The sequence below is a fragment of the Paralichthys olivaceus genome, chromosome 11 (assembly GCF_024713975.1).
Source record: "Paralichthys olivaceus isolate ysfri-2021 chromosome 11, ASM2471397v2, whole genome shotgun sequence".
Taxonomy (NCBI): Eukaryota; Metazoa; Chordata; class Actinopteri; order Pleuronectiformes; family Paralichthyidae; genus Paralichthys; species Paralichthys olivaceus.
Genome location: NC_091103.1, coordinates 1,199,053 through 1,219,778, shown reverse-complemented (window position 1 = coordinate 1,219,778; position 20,726 = coordinate 1,199,053). Strand labels below are relative to the sequence as shown.

The 20,726-nt window shown below is 44.8% G+C and overlaps 1 long non-coding RNA gene across 1 annotated transcript; it reads left to right on the top strand.

Annotated features, from left to right (window-relative positions):
* The first annotated feature begins 2,639 nt into the window (after positions 1–2,639).
* Positions 2,640–4,707, top strand: LOC138412076 (uncharacterized). Its single transcript, XR_011244587.1, has 2 exons — positions 2,640–2,844; positions 3,050–4,707. It is a non-coding gene; the product is annotated as an uncharacterized lncRNA (long non-coding RNA).
* The last annotated feature ends 16,019 nt before the right edge of the window (positions 4,708–20,726 follow it).

Below are 20,726 nucleotides of genomic sequence, written 5' to 3'. Positions count from 1 at the left end.
AAAGATGTGTAGCTGTTTGTTTGTTTTACAGAGTGACTGTACCAGAACTCACACCATGGTTTCACTGGTGAGGATTTAGAGGAAACATTATATCAGGGGTTTTTTTTTTCTGGACATGTTTCACAACAGACTTATCAAATGATATTTTATTATATTTGGTGAAGTGTGAAAGCTGCTTTCAAACCCAGGAGAGATAAAGACATGTTCAGGGTCACTTTGCTACAAGTTGGAAAAGTCTGAAGGTCTGAACGCATCTGATTCATAAACTCTTCATTCAATGTGGAAACCGAGGACTTGAACCCCGGTGCTTCATTCCTTCAGTGTGACGACCAGGATGATATTTAATTCACTGATTCTCAATGTGAAGCTCATGTTGAAGCGGTCACCTGCTGTATGTGTGTGAGGCGTGAACGGTTCGGTCCGTCCAGGCGGCCGCGTGCAGCCCTGTGGTTCTGGGCCTCGACAAGTCTGTAACTTTAAAACACACACTGACGCGTGCACACTCATATCATCAGACGTGCATGTACACACTCCCTGCAGCTTCAATTTGTTCTTATTTGTGCTCGGAGATGAGAAGGCGGGCAGAGCGATACGGATGGATGGACGGAGGAGAGAGTGAAGGGAGGGAGGGAAGGGACGGCTCGATGGTGAAGTGAATACATTATTCATGTGGGAATAAATGCTTTGTTCGTAACCGTGGCGACATCACCATCCATCAGGCCGCCTGCTCTCCTCCTCGTCCCTCCCACCGGTGAAGTTCTGCATCAGTGTGTGTGTGTGTGTGTGTGTGATTTCGTCCATCAGTCACTTGTAATTAACAGACGGACAAGACAAAAACATAACCTGTTATTATCAACTGTGATATAAATTCAGAGGAGACGTTTGAATTGTTCTAAACGTTAATGAAGAAAACTTCAGTCTGAATACGATAAAAACAAACACTGAAATAAACTGTTACCACTTCCCTCCATCCGTCGTGGTGGAGGACAACATCCTCTGTAACCCTCCGTCCGTCCCGTTTCTTATTTTTGGGACCACCCCCTGCATCATGGGAGTCCGTCATTACTCCAGTTATTATAGGAACACCAAGTCCTTTGTGACACCTCCTCCATCTTCACCTCCTGCATCCCTCTATCCTCCACAGAAGTCCATCTGTTCTAGTGCCAACCTCTTACACGTCTGATTAAAGCCGCTCCATCTCTGACCACCTCATTTCTTTTTCCAGTCACACAGCTTCCTCTCCTCTAAATGACTCCCTCCCTCTCTCCATTCCTCCATCCTCTCTCTCTTTCATCCACCCGTCTCTCCACCTCTTCCATATGTCTCTGATTATCTAGAACTATGGTTCTAAATCCAGTCGTTTGCTGATCTTCTGCTTTGTAGAATTTATCCTTTCTCGGGGGCACTCACCTTCTCTCTCCCTCCCTCCATCCTTCCTTCTTATCACCTCTCCTCCACATTCAGGATGAACGGCCGCAGTAGCGACCCAGCGTCTTCACCCTCTTGCTGTGAAAAGGTTTTAATGAATGTTTCATGGCCGTGACATCATCCAGCTCTGCTTTATGGGACTGCTTCTTTCTCCTCAAGCTATTTTACACCGTCACGTTGCCCCGTACTCGTATTGGCAGCGATATTTTCTCTGTATGGATCTTGCTGTCGGTGGTGCGGTACGTTGGCAGCATTGATTTTCCTTCCAGAACCTTCCTACATGTCTCTTTGTGGAGGACGTAACGTTGCCTCACGTTGCACGGTCGTGGATGGATCACTTCTCAGATGCACTAGGCTCCATTTCACTAAATATCTGTTTTCCTATAGTGGATTATCTCGCACTCAAATGTGGGATATGGTTGTAGGATACATTTGCGACAGACTTCAGCTGATGTGGAGCTGCAGGTCGTTGCTCCTCCTTCACTTCAAAACCTCATGTTTCGATTCCCTCTTCACGCATCTTTACATCCTGCGTTCACACTGAAGACCACGAGTCAGGCGACTGATGTAAGGATGCGACCGAGAGACAGGGACCGATTCTTCAGAGCTTCTGTCTTAGTGTTCACACACAGATCCAAAGAAGTACGAGGCTTTGGCAGTTTAACATCGGAGTGTGATCTCGGCGCAGACTCTTTATTCAAGTCAGTTAAAAAAAAAGTTTTCTTCAAGATTCTTTTTTTTTAGTCGTCGACATGTGATCATCAGATTGTGAGATGAAAGATTTAGCAGCAATGCACTAACGACGAATGGTCCAAATGTTAGAAACGTCTTAACACGCGACTAAACTTCAAAAGGAAAAACTTGAAATAATAGAAATTGAAATAAAATGTTTAAAGATATGTTTAATATCACATGAAGGAAATTATACAAGAAGTAATAGGAGCTTTTTTATTTGAATTTTTTTTTTTAATTTAGATTCATTCGTTGTCTTTGATTTTTAAATGTCATTGTTTTATTTTGCTGCTTGTCTTTTTTTCTTGTGGTTATTTATCCTCTTTTTGAAACAAATTGTAACGACAATAAACTCATCATAATTACACTAAGTGCTGTGATGTGTCACTTAAAGACTACAGTCCTTTGATGTCACCTTTCAAAGCAGATCAAAGCCAACTCACTCAGTCAAGCCTCAGCAGATTCATACTCAACAACCATCAGCAGACGACAGCTGCACGAGAAACTTCTGTCTGAAAACTTCCTTAAACCGCAACAGACGACGTCAGTAGACCAGCGCTTCACAGCAAATATACTCTGTTGCACTGGACCACCTGTGTTGATCGAATACGATAACATAACATTAGATAACATAAGACATTTAGTTCGTCCAACATAAAGACGACCAACTACTCAAGAGACAAAGTAAGTTTTGTTTTAATCAGGGTTGACTCAGGTTAAACTGTTTTTTTATGTTTTCAAAACACAACTGTCTTTTATTTCTTCATCTTCCTTCACAGTAGTTTCACAGACGTGTAAATGACTAAAATGAACTCAGCTCTGTGTCTTTGAACATATCTGAAGTCAGGACTGTGTTTTGAACTGTTGTATGTATATTTGTGTCTTTCAGTCACTTGGACAAATGCAGTCTGAAAACAAAACTCAGGCGAAGATGGAGCCGGCTGCTCAGAATGCAGCTCTGAAGGAGCAGGCTGCAAAGCAGGCAGCAGGACTCTCTGCTCTAACTGCAGGAGTCATTGATCTCGTAAACAGGATAGGTCAGCTGACTGCTGAGAATACAGTTCTGACTGAAGACAATGCTGCTCTGAAGGAGCAGAAGGAGGAGAGAGAAGAACTGAGGCATAGCGAGAAGAATGAGAAGGAGGCGAAAAAAATTGAATCGAATTGGTTTGCCTCCTCAAGATCCATGAATTATTTTCTGAGAAATTAGTGAAACACACCCTGTCTCACAATGATAGAGAAGAATTTCTGGATCCATCCCCAGATCCAGATCTGCACCAAAAGACCAGAACCACATCCAGTTTCACTGAAATACGTTGAGTAGTTTTTGTATAATCCTGCTAAATGAGGCTACGTTCAAACTGCAGGCAGGTGTAGCTCGGACATTTGCAGTGGAGGTTGTCAGCAGAAGGACAAAGAGGTGGTAGACCTTATAATCATTTGTTCAAACCAAACTTGAGGACTCACATCGTAACCAGTGAGTCTGAAAACTGAGTCCAAAGAATCTGAAGACTCAGCTAAAGACAATATATGATCATAAGAAACGTATAGTTGAAACCATGCAAGCCAACTTCCGTAGCCTCCATGTTATTAATTACACACGACAGTCCTCTGCGTCAGATGCAGGACGGATGAGACAGAAGTGGAAATAAAAAAGGGTGAAGTAGACGAAACCTGTGCTTTGTTGTCGTACATATACAAATCAAGGTCCATTCGTTTATTCTCCGTTTAAATTTCCCCGAGAAGAAGCTCTCTGTGTTCTGTAGCAACCCGACCTTTATCCAAGGGTAGATATTGTCTCTCTGCTCTCCGTCACGGTGTCTCCTCATCCTCCATCAGAGACAGAAAATGAATCTCCTGAAGCTCGACCTTCATCCTGCTCAACCACGTGATGTAACCCTTCACTGTTCTGCAAAGAACCACCTCCACGAGTTTCCCCTCAGCTGTTGTTCCTCTTGTTCTCTGCCTCTCACTTTTCCTCTCATATAATCGCTGCTTAATTGCAGGAGCATCATTAAGCCACCGCGGCTCCAACATTTTTACTCTGCAGTTGCAAAGCCCACATGCACAGCGTATTTCCATCCTCCTCAGATATGTATAGTTTTCCATGAGTAAGAAGATTACAATGTAAGTGCTGCACAGACGTAAATCTCCTTGAACATGTCATGTAAAGCACACAGATATTCATGCAAAGAAAAGAAAAACTCCCATCATCCATCTCTCCCACAATGGCGCTACACGACGAACAATACTTCAAAATTCAATTTAAAATGTAATTTTCTTTTATAGTGCAGCGGCCGCGTCTCTTAGCACATCAGGACTGACGGTTGAGGAGAGGAGGAAAGATTGCTGCATTCATCATATTTTATCTTTGGGTGGAGTGCTGATTTAAATGTAATCGCCTGCTGTTGAAAAATTCACTCACAAGTGTCCACGGAAATGAAGAGACGTTAGAGGCGGAGCATAGAAAAAGATAAACTCAAATTAAATACATCTCTTGGTTTTTCTTTGATTCATCAAATAAAACAGACAACGTCATTGAGTAAATCCTGATTCTTCACCTTCACCTTATGAGGAATCAACTGCGGAGGCCGAGACACAAGAGTATTAACTTAAATCTTTAATTTAAAGGTTCAGTGTGTAGAAGTTTGTGAGATCTAGTGTTGAAGTGTCATGTTGCAGCGGAGTTCTTCTCTGGTGCTGCTTAGGCTCACTACTTAATGCTCTCAGGTTTTTTTTTGTCGACGATAAAACTCTCCTGCTTTTTATTCGACTGCATTGTCGGACTTTTGGACAACGGGTGGAACTTAGTCTTCACCACAAAGATGCATCACATGCAGCCGTCTGTTCATTTCAGCCGTGCACGTTACAGCAGCACACTGGATCCAAGAAAACATTAAATGATGAAAGAGCTGTGATGACTCCACAGTGAAGAGAGGAGCGTCATTTATTCTTCCAGAGGAGGCTCCCGACATCAGGAACAAGCTGCAGCTCCTCCTTACTGTACTGTGTGAGTGTGTGTGTGTGTGTGTGTGTGTGTGTGTGCGACGCCTCTTGCTGTTCACTTTAACAAGGTGGCACTGGAGCCGAAAAATCTCATGCATCCTAAAAAGCATTTTCCCAGCAGACGATCATTAGAGGAGGCTCCTCTGAAAGTGCTCAGGTACCTCTGACATCAGACGGCTCCAAAAATACCTTCACTTCATATCAGTGGCTTCTTTTCAATTCTGAGAATAAATCTTCTGGAATAAGTCACTGGGCTTTTTCTAATTTGATCTCCAGCAGGACCAGAGCTTTGATTTATGAGGAGCATGTGCAGGATGTATTGATATTTATATTCAAGTCCTGGAACATTACATACGTATATACGACAGAACATCAGCTGATGAAGCTTTACACAAAGTCACATGACTGATATCACATCATATCACCTCACATACTGGAAACGATTACGATTAGATCATCTATGATTGATTGATTGATTGATTGATTGATTCCGTAGATTGGAACTGTGAATTTAAGTCATGTATATATATAATGTGCATTTTAATTCTCACAGTTTTACTCAATCAATTTAAATGAAAAGATAATAAAAATACACCTTTGATGAAAATAAAGCTTTTCTCTCTTGTTGAATAATCATCCGTGTGGTCTCAGCACATTCTGTGTGTGTGATCATGTGGTTTGTTCACGATTTGAAAAATCAATTTGAACGTTTGCTGAGTTGAGAGAAACGTGTGAAAACCTATAAATGGAAGTGTTGCAGCCATTGTGCTGTGTGTGTGTGTGTGTGTGTGTGTGTGTGTGTGTGTGTGTGTGTGTGTGTGTGTGACTCATGGTTTTACTGAATCCACATTCAACCAGTTTTTTGATGTGAAGGTTTGTAAAGTGAAGAATTCCCGATGAAGGGTCTCCCTGAACTGCGAGCACCTTTTTACGTTCTCTCTCTCCTCCAGACACAACAGACCCAGATTTGCTTACTTCTCTGTTTTTCTTGTCGAGCTGTCTGCAAAACCCGAGTTTGAAGAAACGCTGCTTCGACAAAAAGTTTATAATTTTGAAAGTTGATTACGGACCCACAGCACTTTCCCAAAGCTCCGTTATTAAAACAAACTGTGTATTACTTCTCAAACTACTTCCTGCGTGTCGCTGCACCTTATAAATCTAATTCCTGCTCTTTATTCTACTTTGAAAGCACATTTGTCTCCCACTCTGGTGAACTGCATTTTTTAAAAACCTCACAAACGCTGGAATACGTGCACCTACGTGGCAGAGAGACATCTCCTGGTCATGCCTCCACAGTAGGGACGGCAGCACACGAGTCATAAGTGGGACAGTGTCCTGGACCTCAGCATTGTGTTGAGATGACGTGACGGTGTGTGTTGTGATCGTAGCGTTCTGTGCATGTTGGGGAGGTTTACAGCTTAATGTGAAGCTGCATCGTTCAACTCTGAGGCCATGGACGACCGTGGATTACTCCCTCTATGGTGGAGAGTGTCTCAACGGAAGATTGACGGTCTATTAAAGACATCCAGAGGAAGCTTGGAGTCTAGAGCGACTGCAAATCCTATTTGTCAAAATGATCAAATTGAGGTGATGGGAACCTGATGAGGTTCATCCTGGTCCTGTAGAGGATTCCAGGGGAGGAGACACAGTCCTCAGAGGGGTCACACTTCCTGTCGGAGCACATCTGGATTGGAATGTTAGTTGCACAACTAACGCAAAAAAACTTTTACTACTTTTTTTTACTACTTACGACACACACACACACACACACACACACACACACACACACACAAACACAGTACTAGTTGGTTTTAATGAGACTGCTTTTAACAAAACAAATAATTAAATCAACACTTTTGGGTTTTGTTTGCAGCAAAAAAAAAAAAGAGAGAGAGGCCTTAAGAACCCAAACTCGTTCATCATTACGTGAGCGCCGCCCTAAGATTGTGAAGCATCCATCAACGTATCGGCAGCCGTCTAATGAGCATCAGGCCACTTCATCAGCTTCAACACAATCTGCCCTCTCATTCATCTCAGAGCAGGAGGCCTGTCTGTTAACGTCAAGTCTGATATACAACCGCTGCTAAACACACGCACACACACACAGACACACACACGCACACACACACAGACACACACAGGCACACACACACACACAAACACACACACAATCACACACACACACAGGCACACACACAGACACACGCACACACTGACATGGGTTTATGATGATGGACACACACACATATTTGCACAAAGTCAGACTGACACAAATGAAGACAGGTAAAGTTAATCATGAACACACACACACACACACTCACACACACACACATACACACACACACACACACAAAGACACAACATCTCTCATTTGTGTTTTTTCTGTGGAAATGAATCCATTTTAATTATAGAAGAGAAACTGGCGACACTCGGCTCAGACTCATTTTTTAAGAGCGTTGAAAACAAAGTGCACGTCAGAGAACGTGTCAGAAGATCAACTCCAACAAAAAACCTGTGATGAACCTTTTTACACTTTATCACCTGCTCTGTTCTCTAAAGAAATTAATGAATCCGAAGTTACAAGTTTAAACAAATCAAACAAGTGTTTGTGTAAATAAGAAAAGGTTTTGTTTCAGACTGAATTCTTACTCCGATTAAAAAAAAGGATTCTCAGAGTTCATGTTGTTCTGTCTCGTTAATGTGATTTCTCAGTATCACCTTGTAACAAAACAGGATTCTGTCCATAACTCAAGGATTAGAGGACTAATTATAACAATTATAACGAATGTGTGATTGGATAAAACAAGGATTTTTACATTTTGTGTCCAGAAGGTCAAAGGTCAACTTGGCTGTGAGATCTTTATTATTATTAATATTATCGGAGACTGTGACTTTACCGTGTTTGACGATGATGCCTTCTGTTGCGTAACAACTTCTACGATGTGCTGTGGTGCCATCGTGAGAAACACTCGTGTGGAAATGACATTTCTACTTCTGAGTCTAACTTCAGCCCCACAAAATGTTTCTCACATTATTAAAACCAGTCCAACAGATTCACCTTCATCCCTGTCACAGATTTACACAGAACGTGGTGGACGGACACGGTCGCCTGCGCCTCAAGTAGGAACCCGACACTTTTAAACTCAGGTTGTGGATTTGTTTTCTTGAACATTGTGAGATTCTGTGTTTTTCCTTGAGTCCTCAGAGAACAGTTCAGGAAACAGACACTGATATTTACGAGTGTTTGTGATTTGATGCCAGACAAAACTGTAGATGGAGCCAATGTGAATGTGGCTTCGTAAGAGACAGTTGGGTCTGTCGGTGGTTTGAACTTTACTTTGTCACATTCTACTTTCTCAGATCATCATCATTATCATCATCATCATCATTCCCCCTGAAAGCTGCTGCGAGCAGAAGGTTTGTGGACCGGCTGCCTCTCTCCTACACGTGTGTGCAGGTGCTGCTGCTAATGAGCAGCGCAAACATGAACCCAGCTTGATTCCAGGAGACGTTCTGGCTCTGGCCCGTTTCCTTCTCGCTGGTACTTCCTCTGTGTATCTGTGATTTCACCCGGTGGGGGGGGGGGGGTCGTTAAAACCCCACAGAGAGATTTCTCCTCCTCCTCCAGCCCTCCCTCTCTCCCTCTCTCTCTCGGTCTCTCTCACCTTCTCTCACTCTCCCAATTATCCCTCAGTCGCCTCTGAGGATCTTATCGATGCTACAGATGAGGAATTACCCGTGTTGCCAAGTTTCCTGCTTAATGTCACCTGGCATCTATACGGCCCGGCTGTCCATTACACGTGCACAGACACGTGCACACACGCCCAGAGGAAGTTTTTAACAAGACCATCTGGCCACCCTGGTAACTCTGGGACTTTACGATGTTCGGTGCAGGATCATGAGCTTCTGAAAGTGATGTTGGAGGTAAAGCTGTAAAAGGAGCGCTTGGTTCAGAGTCATTTCACCTTTCATAATGTAGCTCTGCTTCATATCGCTCAACGGGAAGAACTATATCGTCAGGACTTCACCGGCAGACGCTCCTCATGTTGGTTCTTAAATGATTACAGCTCCATTACTTGACACTTTTATATTTATATACTGCGACTTTGCTGTTTTTTGTTCAGTCTCACTGGAGACGACCGTTTAAACTCTGACCTCACACATCGACCAGAAACTTTTCTGAGGAGTTGCAACCAGAACTAAAAGTGAGCGATGTTTGTAAAAGATGATATAATGAGAGAAGCGGTGAAACATTCATGCTTCATAAGCAGAATTGTATGAACAGCGGTTTTTATTTAATCTGGTACAAACTCCAAAACAAAGGTCACATCATGTATCTAACATATTGAATCATATTATATTATATTATATTGAATGTACCTGCACCATTGAACTATTAACTTCACTGTTGGTGTCCAGCGAGCAGCTTGGTGGTGGGGGAGGGGAGAAGTGGACTGCAAGAACCAAACAAAGTCAAAAGAATCCAGATATTTGTCTTGAAAACTCTGAAAACTAAACTTGACATTTCTCTGTGTTTTATCGCAGCTTAATTTGATTCGAGGGAAGATTTTCAGTCTTGGTACTGGCGTCATCATCACTACCATCTGACGTCAGACCATTCTCCATAGAGAAGCAGTAGCAATGCTTTACAGAGGTTAGTGGGATGCATGTGTAAAAATAATTATGTAAATCAGTAACCAGGTCCCACTGAGACGGCTCCAGGGTGGATTTGTTTTTCTGCGTTCAAACCCTCAGCGTGTCGACCGCATCTCTGAACAAAAACAACAAATGACAGCGACGCCACAGAAGCTTTTTGACCCTGGAGAATGAACGGAGCTGACTTTTCTTACTGCAAGGTAAAATAACATTGTCAGGACAAGCTGGCCGAGGCCCCTGCAGCCCTGAATACAGTCGGTCCGGACCGGAGTCCTTTGTGTTTAATTCTCCCAGCATCCTCGGGGGGGAGGGAGCTTTCTGATTCAATCAAGTCAAAGTGCAAGACAATGACGATGGGTTCCATGGCTGTGGGTTTTTAAAGAACTCCTCCATTTCAGAGCTGGGATTCAGGGAGAGCCACAGGAGACACTGAAGGATGTTTGACAAGTGCAGCTTTCGGTAAGAAGCATCTCAAAGACGAGAGCCGCCTCCAGACCTGCCCTGAACTCCACACGCTCTCCAGACATCGTCCAGAGGGGCCGCAGGTGAGAACTAGTGTTTTCCTGTCGGCTCCCGACACACGGAAACTCTGGATAATCTCGAGTCGCCGCTGTGAGAATAAAGCAGGATTCCCAGGTAATGAGGGGGCGTGTTGATGATGCTTCTAAAGCTGGGGAACTGGAAGAAGCCAAACAGGAAGAACACACCACTGAACATGAGATCCGAGAGCTCTCGGTGATAAGGGTGTTGATGTGCTCAGAACTGAAAAACCTGCAGTGGAGTTCTTATGTCATGTCCTTCCTCCTGCTGCTCTACAGACGCCACCCTTCTTCTGACCCAGAGAATCTCCTGCTGCGCTCCTCGGGAAAGAAAAAGGAACTCACCCAACGGTCCAGACATTTTCCACAGTTCATGTCTGCAAACGGCTTCAGTGGAAATCAAGGGACGCACGTTAGGAGTGAAAGTGTAGACGAGTACGTGAGGATTCAGAAAGACTCGTTTCTGGAACATCAGAGCAGACGGGTCAGTTTGTTGTTTTCACCTTGAACGATTCAAACAAATCAGCCCAGTTGTGTCAGTTTTAAAGAATAAACTCCTGGAGCTGCGGTTTTCTTCGTGGTCCTGTTGTGACTCATGTTGTTTTTGTCATCAAACAACCAATCAATGTGAAGAGAGGGGGAGACAGGGAGGGAGGGGGTGAGGCGACGAGAGAATCGTGGTGTTACCACTAATAATGAGACACACACACACACACACAGTGGCAGGTTGGCAGCAGTACACACAGGGCTGAGGATCACTGTTTGATCCGCACTGACCTTTACTTTAGCTCCAAGTAGCCTCCCCTCTCCTGCTAATCCCTCCGTCCCTCTGTCCCTCCGTCCCTCCGTCCCTCCGTCCTCTCCTCTCTGGTTTGTGTCCTCCGGCTTCTCTCCATCTCATTTAAAATTCACTTGTCAGGGTTTGATCTTCATGTTTCCTTTATTTTCAGTTCCTCTGGGTTTAAACTGAGCTTTTTTAAAAAATCTCCACATTAGCTCTTTGCCAAAACCAGATTTTGGAAGAATCGTTTTGAGAACAACAATCACCGCGTCAGACTGATCTTGTTTGAAATGTGTTTCCTCTCCTGAGAGTCTGAAGCTTCATGTGTTTGTTCATATTTCATTCGATCTGTTAGTTTTACTTTCACATTGTGATTCAGGAACTAAAGAATTTTGTCTGACACGCGTACGTCCTGACGTCATCACCTACGTGGGCGTCGTCTGCCAGTTGAACGTCCTCGTGGTTTAGAGCATCAGATGAAGGTGAAGACTCCAGTTTGAAAACTCTTCGGCTGTTCTTTATCCTGGACAAGAAGAAACCGACGTGTTTGCAGAACGATGACGTGGACACTTGATATTTTGGTGCAGAACAAATTGAAAAAGTCGGACGGTGTGAAACAACATGAAATAAGAAACCGGTTTGTTTTCAAGTTCACTGAAGTCATCATGAAAACCTCTCCTGTCAGAGCGCTGAACGATTTCCTCTGTCTGTTCAAATCTCTCTCTGAGCTCATCATCATTTTCCGTGACACCGTTAATTCTCGGCTGCTTGACGGATGATCCGCTCTGCGTGCGGGACAGACGCTGATAATAATAAAAAAAACATCATTTACACAGCTCATCAGAAAGACCTGTTGGGTCGAACGTCGCTGACGGCTCCAAACAACCCACAATGCAACAGTTTGACATGCAGACAACGACCTTGTTCCACTCAAGGTGATGGAAGGAAGGTGTTTGAATGGCAGCGGAGCCTCTTGTCACTGCAGTGACGACCACACACCGCGAGACGTTCGAGTTCTGCAGGTTTTTCCGGGTCTCCAGGGTCGCAGTCTAATCTCAGGGACTCAGCCCTGTCCATCACACTTCCCCGCCGGCTCCATCTAATCCCTGGAACTCTACCGAGACAGTGTTGTCCACTGAGCCTGACTGACGATGGTGGACTGTGTCCCTCATTAGGAAATACTGGATGTTAATGATGAGTTCATACTTTGAGTGACATTAATGTGGGAAGTGTCTCGTGTGTAATGTTAATCTGAGCGTAGGTGAATAGATGAGGCATCTACTGATTTAGACGTTGAATCATCACAGGCTTCGTGTAGCGCGTTAATAAATTCATGTTTTCTCACACTCGCTGCATCACAAACACTCCTCGTTTGCCACACAGGAACAGCAGGAAGCCGCAAAAACAAAAGATAATCAGCAGCACTCGATTGTTGGACCAGAAACTCCTCTCATCCGTCTCGGTTTCATTTTACTCAACTCAAGTACGGCCTTCCAGGGGAAATGTGGAACGAATCCGATGTTGTTCAGTCCAACAAATGAGATAAACCTGAGAAATGCGTCAAACAGATTCTGTAAAATCTGAACGTGAGAACGGTTGTGTGTTTTCTAACACACCTGGATATGTGAGTCTGTGAAAGGTGTATCAGGAGGGATTCTATAGGTGGATGTGTTGGGCATGTGTGAACCTGTAGTGATCCTGGACAGATCAGCCGTCCATCGCTGAGTTGACACAAAGGACACATGAGAAGTTTGGACACACTATTGGTCCAATTCTAGTCGAGTCATTCACCTTAACAACACATTATGAATCACTGACGCCTCGGTTTTTTCTCTGTTCTGACATTCACATGTTTTGATAATAGAAGAGAAATAACGAGTCGCACGCTGACATCGCAGGTACAGCTTCAGAAAAACACCTAATGACGGCCGACAATGAAAACGCCGCGTGACCTTATCGGTTTCAGAGTAAATGCTTGATTGTGTTTTCCAGTCACACGGCTGCACGCCCCCCTGCTGCACTTGCCGAGGACCCAGAGGGGCCATCAGACCCCCTGTGGACCGGCCCCGCTGCAGAGAGACAAACACCACAGTCGTGGAGGCGGAGGGCAGCGGCGGGGGGAACATGTGGAAAAGGAAAACAAATAGACTTGAAGTGAGAATGACCTCGCCACCAACACCAGCTAACCCCTTTTAGCCCGGCCTCGAAGAGTTCAGAGCGGCGTGCACTTACGCTTGGCCTTTGTCTCCGCCTCACTTACACTTTTTCCACAAGATGCACAAACACATTTGTGTGCACGAACTTACATCAGAGACACGCAGCAGACACGAGCACACCTCCATTAGTTCTCTGAGCCTCTGCTCTCTCCTTCTGCTCTGTCGGAGCGATGGTTCCATTACAGGCTGATGGCTGCGGTCTGAAGCAGATGGATCGTGAGCAGCCGCAGCTCCTCCGACTCGCTCTCTGGCCCGAACAACCACAGCGGCGATGGGTAAAAACCCCTCCCCCAACACGTCTGGTTGTCTTGTAACAAATGCACCAGCAGTAATAGTCGCCGGGAGTTTTTAATATTAAATGTTATGTTTGTCGTTATCCCTCTCGAGCAGAACTAGAACGTCACTGGCAGACACGTTTGTGGGAGGATGTGATTACTAGTTGGTCGGTGAGATGATCCAGGAGCCGTCGAACCACTGGCAGCGATGGATCACCATCTGCTCCAATAGAGTAAAAATGGATCTGCTCACACACTGTATGAAGAAATAATGCTTCACATAGAGACAACACCTTTAGCATGTTGTGTTGTTGTCACGTTGTGTTGTTGTTGTTGTTGTTGAGTTGTTCCTCTGCAGAATTACACAAACAGGGACATGGACCAAACATAATGTGGATTCATTTATATTCGTTTTTGGATGAACAGAACGTTACAATATTTATGTTTACATATAAGTTGATGTTCCTGAAGCTGAATGACTGATTCAAACGCTTGTTGAGAAGAGAAGCTTCTTCTTTACATCCAGTCCCACAAACTGCAGCTCGGCAGATCCACACCTGGTCGGGCCGAACCGTTCCAGAACCTTTGACGGGACGCTTCCACGATCGATGCTAATTAATTCATCACCTCGTTAATGTTGGTTCGAAGCTCGAAGAAAGTTTCCAGTGGATATAAAGATCACGCGTCTTCATATAAAATTCGAGACGTTAAATGAACAATGGAGAATCCTCTGGAAAAAAAAATCAACACATATTTCATCAGGCAGCGTTTGACCTGTTTGAAAAGCAGAGAGATGCAGAATCTCTCAGTCCTTTACAAAGCAGACTGGAACACGATGTATCATGTGTTTAAACGCTATGGTAACCGAGGGGAAAAGACACAGTTATGAATCAATTAAGAATTGACGTCTCAAGGCCAGAAACAGTAAAAAGAGAGAGAACATATCGACTTGGAGCAGCGATGGCAAACAGGAGGTTCTTTTCATCTCGCTGCCTCAGTCCATCTCGCTTCAGCTCTTCAGCAGTTCCACTCTGGGGTCTGTACTCTGCAGGTGATGAGAGAAAGAGTCTGTGACACTTATGGATTCTTCCCTTTTCAAAAAAACAGTGCGGATCCCTGCGGAGGAGGCTGAACCGCGAAGGTCCGAGCTGCTCCGGTAAACAGAGAGCAGGCTGCTGAACAACAAATATCATTATTAACTCCAATCGTTCCAGGACAAAGACAATACACAGGGTAGTAAGTAGTAGTAGTATTAACTATGACGACACAAATCTCTCTCATTCAAAATCATAGAACTCTCTTGACTCACCACAGTAAAACATTTAGTCATATCTGAGGTCATATCTGTGATTTTCTATCATTTGTTCAAATTTTAAAATCTCTAAAAACAACAAGTTATGTGTTTTTCTCCTCAGTTCCCTTTTTCACGACCCTCAAGAAGACAAGCGTCGTTTTGACATGGGAGAGTTTAAGAGATTCATGGATTCACGTGCACCAAGTTTTATGTGCATGAAAACAACCTGAATGAAAACACTAAAAATTATAAAAGTGATAAAAGCTTTTATCCTTGACTGATGCAGAAACATCCAGCGTCTGTGTGAAGTGACGTGACGCCTGAAACATTCAGCTGGAACTGTTTCAGTGTTTCCACATCACCGAAGTGACAACTCACATTTCAGCAGCATATGTCCCTGTGTCCCTGGTTATGTCTCTGGTTATGTCCCTGTGTCTCTGGTTATGTCTCTGGTTATGTCTCTGGTTATGTCTCTGGTTATGTCTCTGGTTATGTCTCTGGTTATGTCTCTGGTTATGTCCCTGTGTCTCTGGTTATGTCTCTGGTTATGTCCCTGTGTCTCTGGTTATGTCTCTGGTTATGTCTCTGGTTATGTCTCTGGTTATGTCTCTGGTTATGTCCCTGGTTATGTCTCTGGTTATGTCTCTGGTTATGTCTCTGGTTATGTCTCTGGTTATGTCCCTGGTTATGTCTCTGGTTATGTCTCTGGTTATGTCCCTGGTTATGTCTCTGGTTATGTCTCTGGTTATGACTCTGGTTATGTCTCTGGTTATGTCTCTGGTTATGTCCCTGTGTCTCTGGTTATGTCTCTGGTTATGTCTCTGGTTATGTCTCTGGTTATGTCTCTGGTTATGTCCCTGGTTATGTCTCTGGTTACGTCCCTGGTTATGTCTCTGGTTATGTCCCTGGTTACGTCCCTGGTTATGTCTCTGGTTACGTCCCTGGTTATGTCCCTGGTTATGTCTCTGGTTACGTCCCTGGTTATGTCTCTGGTTATGTCCCTGGTTATGTCTCTGGTTATGTCCCTGGTTATGTCTCTGGTTATGTCTCTGGTTATGTCCCTGGTTATGTCCCTGGTTATGTCTCTGGTTATGTCTCTGGTTATGTCTCTGGTTACGTCTCTGGTTATGTCCCTGGTTATGTCTCTGGTTATGTCCCTGGTTATGTCTCTGGTTATGTCCCTGGTTACGTCTCTGGTTATGTCCCTGGTTATGTCTCTGGTTATGTCCCTGGTTATGTCTCTGGTTATGTCCCTGGTTACGTCTCTGGTTATGTCCCTGGTTATGTCTCTGGTTATGTCCCTGGTTACGTCTCTGGTTATGTCTCTGGTTATGTCCCTGGTTAGGGTCGTGTCCCAGGTTCAACTTAAATGGGGAAGTGCTCACATGCTGCCCTCGACATTTGGTGGTTGGGGGACACCTGAGGACGCTGGTGCAACAAAAAAAAGACAGAGAGACTAAAAGTGTGAGACAGATCCAAAGAGAGAGGTCGGATTAAATGAACTTTTAATCAGCGTTGAGGGAAAGTGAACATTTATAACACAGAGCAGCCTGTGGCCAAGACGGATGGATTCAGTGAGACAGACGGAGCTTGTGAGACGGAGAGGAAGAGGAACCGCTGCCTCCTCTGTCTCATCCACTTTACCCTCCTACATTAATCAAGGCCCGGTCAGGGTGGGTTCGGGTTCACTCGGAGCCGGGGGGGGGGGAGCCGGGTCGAGAAGTGGGCCTGTGATTGGAAGGGCAACAGTTCAAAGCCCCGCTATGTCAGCCAAAGATGCTCTGTCTCAGTAAATAATTTTGAAGTGCCCCTGAGCAAGGTGCTTAACCTCTGTCTGATCCAGCCGAGCCGCGCAGCGAGCAGCAGGAAACTGGAGTTGTCTTTATCCACTGTCCCACAGATTCTACGTTACAGCTGCCGGGCGTTCAGCAGATCCAGTTTAATTCCGGATGACTGGACAGGAAACACCTGCGTTCATGAAAAACCATGGGAGGAAACCAAAGAGCGTCTCTGACCTCACAAACCGAAGACAGTCAGATGATATATATTATTTATTATATCATGTATTTACCTCCCACTGAAATACCAGAGGTGGGTGCTGCTTTCTGTCCTCCGTGGTCGATGTATGTTCTGTTTCCCGTGGAACTCTGGGAAACGCAGCAGGAAAACAAACGTGCAGGAGTCTTCAAATCACCAAGAACAGAAATCTGTGGGATGTAAATTCCTCAACACAAAGAAAAACCAACCTGTGTAGAATTCAGGTCATTTCGTCATGTGGTCTTCATAGAACATGTTATCTTCATACATCAGGACTGTGGCTGACATGAGATCATCGTGTTCTCTTCATCATGTCTGTCAGTGACTCCGCAACACCGGCTGCCTGCTCATATTATTTCAAAGTGAAGATTCAGATCTGAGGAGAAATTCCTTTTATTGCGAGTAAGAGTTTATTTTCTGTTTCGTCTTTCGAGGACAGTGGAGTCGGGACACATGTCAAAGCAGCTCCCAGTGTTTGTGTGACGGCTGTTTTCTTTATTCGCAGATAAACGACTTGTTTGACTCGACACAAAGCGACGCGGCGCCTGGACGTGCTTTTAAAACCTGGAGGGAAAAACAACCGCACGTCTCACAGCAAAAACAAATCTGAATTCAGAGCAGCGAAGTGTTTTTGTGTCCAAACTAATCAAACTAAAGCCGTTGAACAAACTAACCTGCAAGTTTATCATTGACTCTCTCACCATACATTGTTTAGATGACAACCATGGCTCGTCCCATCGCCGGGACTCACCTGATGTTCAGGTTCAGACTGAAGTGAACGTGGTTCACACTTCATACAGATTCATATTCCACAGCGAGACGATGACGTGAAGCTCCACTTTATCCGAATCACAATCTGTGTTTTTGCGTTAAATGAAAACCCGTCTGTGCAGGAGGCAACTTTCGAAACGTGGCGGAGGAAACATATGGCACAAGAATAATTACACAAACTACAGGGCTGTTGTTCTGCAGATTAAAAATCCACACACACACACACTCCACTGTTTACTGTTGGCTTCTCTATCCACTCATCCATCACACACACACACGCCTGGTACCTCTTCTCCAGCCACACCTCCACCCTCCTCCATGTTCTCACCTCCTCCTGCTGATAACATCTCTGTCTCCTGCACAGGAAGCGTCTCCCTGCGCTGCGTCCTTATCACAGGAACAATGCAGCCGAGTGCAGTGACACGACGGCCTTATCAGCCGCACGGTACACGAGAGCCGACACAATGCCACACGTCGGAGCACAGACTCGTAATAGGGCTCGTTCAGCTGCGGTGAATCAAACGACTTGTGCGGGGATGTAGCGATGATTGTATCTGACTCCGGTTTTATTTGTGTGTCGGCCGCCTGTCGACGTGTCGGCCGCAGAACGAGCCACTTAACCCTCGGCTATAAAATATAAAGTCGACAAGACCTTTCACATGGAAGTCATTGGATTCTGCATTCACGCCTCCGCACAGCTTCAGATTGATGTGTTGAGCGGTGACACTGTTTTTTTTTTACCTCCCTCTCTGTCGATGAGCACTTTGAGCTCAAGTAAAATCAAAGAGCAAAGTCGTCTTTCTGAAGCAACGCTCAGGAATCCATCGTGCAACGTGGAGGATTAGAGGACAGAGGCCTGAGACACGGCCTCGGTCTGATTATACCACAGGCACAGAAAAATACCTGTCTCTGATTTGTGGAGAGGAGCGTGTTGGAATCATGTGTCAGGGCACCTCGAACACGAGTGGAGATAAAGACTGATCCTCTTGTCGGGAGGAGGTGTGACAGGTTCTTTTTTCACGGAGACGCTTCGACCAGCGAAAGCTGCGCCGCAGCAGTTTGATATTTTACTGAAGCTGATGAAATGACCTTTTGTGCTTCTGTGACAGTAAGCAGCCGAATGACAGAAGCACTCAAGACAAGTTGTTGTTGCCATCGAAATGGTCGAATAAATAACTTTTTATGTTGCATTTGAACTTTGTTGATTAAAACCACGATGAACTCTGAAGCTCTGACAAAGCAAATGTTGCTGTGGAGTTTCTCCTGCCGGCACTCGAGTTAGATGTCACTGAATGAGCAGCAGGAGATTTTCCAGAGGATTCACACAACTGAAGAAACTAAAACGAAGTCTTTGTTACTGCTGCATCATGACTTGAACCCTGGAACCACGAGGAGACGTGACATGTGTGTATTACCTCTTTAAAAGTGTTTGAATTGTCTCTAATGATTATGAGTAAATTACAGACTCATCACAAACACAGCTGGTTGTTAACTTGTCTATTTTTCCGCTGCATAACAACGATTTGTGATTCCAGGTGATTTGAAGGTCAACCAGTTTATCCTGACCTCACACACCCTGGAGCTGCTTCATGTCACGTGTGTTTGTGTTTGTGTGCGTTTCAATCTGTGACTCTGTCTTGGGAGGAAACTCACTGAAAGATCAATTCCCCCTGTTTAGTAAAAAGGGCGTAGAAGGTGAGTTTTGCTCTTTTCCTCTGTCGGCTGCTCTCGGTCTCCCCGGAGGAGGAAGCACTTAGAGATGAGCGGCGGAAACCAAAGTCGAGTTGCTGCGAAACGAGGGTCAGGCTGAAACGGTTTAAACATCGTGAACACTCACAGACACAATCACAGAAACACACATTCAGCCGTACGCAGAGAGTCACAGAGGAGATGCAGCAGAGCGAGCTGCAGCTCCAGACCACACACACACACACACACACACACACACACACACACACACACACACTTCCTGTGGGAGGCTGCAATCGTTTGTGAAATAATAAAAACATGGCTGCCCAGTGGTCAGTTTATGCAAACAAGACTGTATCGACAGAAAAACACACAAGCCAATGAAACTGCCCAGCACTCTATGTGTGTGTGTGTGTGTGTGTGTGTGTGTGTGTGTGTGTGTGTGTGTGTGTGTGTGTGTGTGTGTGTGTGTGTGTGTGTGTGTGTGTGTGTGTGTGTGTTGACCCCAGCTCAGATGTTTCTTTGGTCGGTTGTGAAAAATTCTCAGATGGTGGTGAAGACTCTCTCCGGCCATGTTAAGATGTAGCCCATCAGAGTGTGTGTGTGTGTGCGTGTGTGTGTGTGAGTGTGTGTGCGTGTGTGTGTGTTTGTGTGTGTGTGTGTGTGTGTGTGTGTGTGTGTGTGTGTGTGTGGGCAGACAAAATTGATGTTTCTCGAGAGAATAGCAATTTCTCTCCTCTCTGGCGAGTTGGGAGAAGGCCAGCTGTGATTGGTTTTTCCTCCACATCCCTTCATCATAATAACAACTTGATTCTCTCTCTCTCACACACACACACACACACACACACACACACAATCACACACACACAGACACACACTCACACACAATCACACACACACAGACACACACTCTCTCTCCAGCATGCTACATTACAAACTCATGTTTTATCGCTCTGTAAATATACACAAACCTCGTCCAACTGCTTCACCCTTTATCTTGTCACTCGCCCTCGTTTCCTCATTTTAACTCTCTCTCCACATCTTGTCCTCCTCTCTCTCTCTCTCTCTCTCCCTCTCTCTCTTCATCCATCCTCCTCTTTATCTTCATGTTTTGCTCATTTTCTCTCCCTCACTCTTGCTCTCCGCGGCTTCTCCTCTTCATTCATCCTCTCGTTTCCTGTCCCTTTTTTACTTTCTCCTCTTCCTCTCCTCCTCTCCTCTTCCTCTCCTCCTCTCCTCCTCTCCTCTCCTCCTCTTCTACCTGAGGTCTTCTCCCTCCTGCTGATTCATTAAGTGAAAATG